This window comes from Neophocaena asiaeorientalis, unplaced genomic scaffold, assembly GCF_003031525.2.
Source record: "Neophocaena asiaeorientalis asiaeorientalis breed wild unplaced genomic scaffold, Neophocaena_asiaeorientalis_V1.1 scaffold21, whole genome shotgun sequence".
Lineage (NCBI taxonomy): Eukaryota > Metazoa > Chordata > Mammalia > Artiodactyla > Phocoenidae > Neophocaena > Neophocaena asiaeorientalis.
Genome location: NW_020174053.1, coordinates 182,129 through 185,866, shown reverse-complemented (window position 1 = coordinate 185,866; position 3,738 = coordinate 182,129).

Below are 3,738 nucleotides of genomic sequence, written 5' to 3'. Positions count from 1 at the left end.
CCCCCCGCCCCCCCCCCCCATTTGTCTCAGGACCCTCCCCTTAAGTGCGCACACACCTCTCAGCCAAGATGGATCCCGATGTGTAGGCGTCTGAGAGAGGCAAGAGTCACCACGGCCTGGAGCTCTTCCCTGACCCCCAAGGAGTCTTTCTGCACATGTGTAGTGTCTCCCTTGCACCAAGGAGGGGGGAAGCGGAGATCCTTTGATCCTTTACTCAAACAAGGTTTTGCCCCTCTTTGTTCTCGCCATGACTGTTATCTTAAGGTGTCTACCAGAGACAAAGCTTGGCTATTTACCCTGTCTCTGTCCTTGCTTCTATCTCAAGAGAGCAAACAGGAGGCTGATTTTAAATGTCTGACCTGGAGCCCACCTACCTCCTGTGTCAGGAAATGCAAGCAGGGGGCTAGTTCTAAGTGTCCGGCCTGAAGCCCACTTTTCCTGCCCCATGAAATGTAAATAGAAGGCCAGTTGTAAACGTCTAACCTGGAGCCCATCTATCTCCTGCCTCACCCGCTTTATAATTTGCAGCATTGTAACGTGTGCTGCCTTCACAACTGTGCAAGGTGCTTTGTCATGCTCTCGTTAATTTAGTAACAGACAAAGCAAACCAATAAATCTCTGGAGTTTATTGAATGGCATTTCATGTACTTACAAAATTGTATTTGCCATCTCCCTTACTCTTTTCATATGCGTATTTGAAACAATTATTGAAATGAATGATAATTACATCTTTGGAGAGTGGAGGGGGAGCGGAGAGCTTTGAAGGCTGAGGTGGTGACAAAGCCTGTGCCCGGGACTCGAGTGTCTGGTGCCAGCGGCCCGAGGGTGGAGGGCGCCCTGTGCTCTTGAGCCTAGCCGCTCCGGCCTCGGGACCAGAGCGCGGGAGGCCAGGGGTCGGGCAGACCGGAAGTGCATAGCAATATTTTGTTTCCCCTTCTTTCAGTATTCTGTCCCTCATCTGGCTCTCCTGGGGACCTGGGGAGGGAATTTGTTCAACCACCTAATTAAACTTTTCTGTTTCTAATCTCATGCTGAATTTGTGCAAAGAGAAAGCATGGGAAATGCAAATGGCAGCTGCCTCACATAAAAGGTGCTGTGTGTGCAGAGGGCATTGTCAGGAGTCTGAAAGCTAAATGGGGCTTCTCAAAAGACACCCGCGAAGGGCTCTGTGCACGACTGGAAACATTAGAAATGAATGTACTGCCTTTTACTCTCGAGGCCCACAAAGAGCACCAAGGAGTGAAGACAGGGGTCCAGACTGTAAAACAGCTTCCTTCCACCACAGAACCCATTAGTCTTGCTCATTGGCGAGGCTGCAGGTCTGTGCGCTGAGCCTGGCAGCTAGCTTGGGTCCTGGGCCAGGGCTGTCCTCACAGACCTCCGGACAGGCAGGTCTCTGGGTAAACTTCCTTCCCACGCAAGAGCCATCTTTGTCATTAAGCTACACGAACGAGCGTGGAAGGTGGCCGGGGTCGGGGGGGTCTAGTGAAGCAGAGGAGCAGAAGTTCTAGTTCAGTTTTCCGGGTCTTGCCCTGCCCCCAGGTAAGTCAGCATGTTTAAGAATGTGCACCTACAGTGCCACTGGTGATCGTTCCTCAGATCAGACCCAAATTCTAATAAAATACACACCAAGGATGATCATGGGCCCATTCCTATTACTGTCTTCCAGCAGAGTAAAAAGAAAAAAGGATTTTGGAAGCATGCAGAGAGGCATTTGCCTTTGAGCAAGTGCTTTAAAGTCAGTCTTCTCATTTCTAAAATAGGGATCATGCCTATTTCATGGGATTTTAGTTTAACTTATCCATAGTTAATCTAAAACCTTCACATGTGAGTGGTCTCCCCACCAGCCCTATCTCTCCAACTTTAAGAGCAGCAGTTAGTTATAAACCAGGAGGAAATAAGTTGAAAACAATCACCCAATTTCATCTGACACCTCCCTGGAAATGTGCAGCATCCACCTGAGACCACAGAGCACCGGCTTCTCTGTCCAGACTGGCTTTGCAGATGCTGATAGTGAGGGACCAACATCCCCTTCCACTCAGGTCAGAGGAGAGGGGTGCACACACGTCTGCCGAGTGTCATCTTCAGGAGCAAAACTGGAGCTCAGAGCGGGGTCAGTCATGCAGCCCACAGCCTACTGAACTGTGAGCTTCTAGAAAGGTTGACTTCTGTCTTATCATTGTTATTTTTGTTATTCCATTTATTTCCCCATTAAGATATTATACAAAACCCTTAAGCCAAGAAGGGCCTAACGACAGGGGTAGCAAGGACATGGGGTGCCAAGAACTCTTGAAAATGTCACTCCTGAAAGGCATGTGGGCATGGAATATATATTACACTGATGGCTAAAATCCAGCTCCTCTGCAACGTAACGTATAGATAGGAAGGCTCTCATGAAAACATCTGAAAACGACTATGTATAAGCACCTCGCATTCACCTAACAATGGCTGTAATTTATTAAATGCACACTATGGATCTACCTGTTCAGAGGGTTGACTCATTTAGTCTTAACAAACCTAGGGTTTGGGCCATTATTACCTCCGTAACTTGCCTGTCTCTGCCTGTAGGATGTGTGCAGTGGGATCAAGCCTCCAGAGGCTGTATTCTTAATGCCCAGGTTGATGGTTGCATGTAGAGAGAAATACATTTTTTTAAAAGGTTCCTTTAAAGGTCTTAAAAGAAAACCTTTGTTGAAAGACTAAAAAAAATCCTTATAAAAGCCTTAAAACACCAAATGAACATCATTAACTCAAAAACAGCATCAAAGACTGAGGGCATAAATGCTATAAAGTACATACTTTAACTAATGAGAGGCCCAACTAGAAGCATTTTGTTTTGTTTTGAATAAATTCACCATTGCAGTTGCTTTTTACAGTCTCCTCTTCCCAAACGTTACTTGATTCATCAATGTGTATGAATCCTTCCTCTTTAGACAAAGGTACTTACTAGGTGGGGGAGAAATAAACTATTAGCTCTAGTCAGCACTGTAGCCTAATCTCATATTCTCCGAGATTCTGAGCTCAGATTCTCCCACCTAATACTTCTTGTGGATCTGCTGAGTTCCCTGCCAACCACAGCTGAACATCAATAATCAAATCTGCTGACAAAGCTGAAATAAGTTACCTAGATGCATAAGACCCCAGTTAAACAGTTTAAATGGGAAAAAAGAGAATACCCAACTATGGCAAATAGCAACTTTAGGAAAAAAAATAGTAAGAAAAGCAAAAGTCTGAAAAGCATCGGGGGAAAGAGATCTGTTATCTGAAATAAAATGGTTTCTTATACACTGACACAGGACATGAGTATGTTAAAGCATGCAGATCGTGAGATCATTTCAGAATTGTGACCATATCTGAAATGGAAAATTCCTAGGAGGTCACAAAAGAAACGAAGTGAACCTACTGGGGGCAGCATTAGTAAGATACTGAACTTGATTCATGCAAGGAGAGATGCAGAAACTAGAAAGATCTATACAACAAAGACTCACTGATGGAAATGATTAGAACCGTAAGGTAGGACTGTCTTTGGCATTTAATTTCGATTTTCATATGAATTAATTACGGTTCTAACATAACCATTGATACTGAATGTGTGCTTGTCCTACAGAGGACGCCTGTGTCACTAGCCACTGAACGCAGAGAGGACGGCCGTGGGACTAGGGAAGGACGCTTTTACTTATATGGTGTCTGTGCTGCTGCATGTCCAGTTTTTCATGAAACACAAACAAACCACCATAA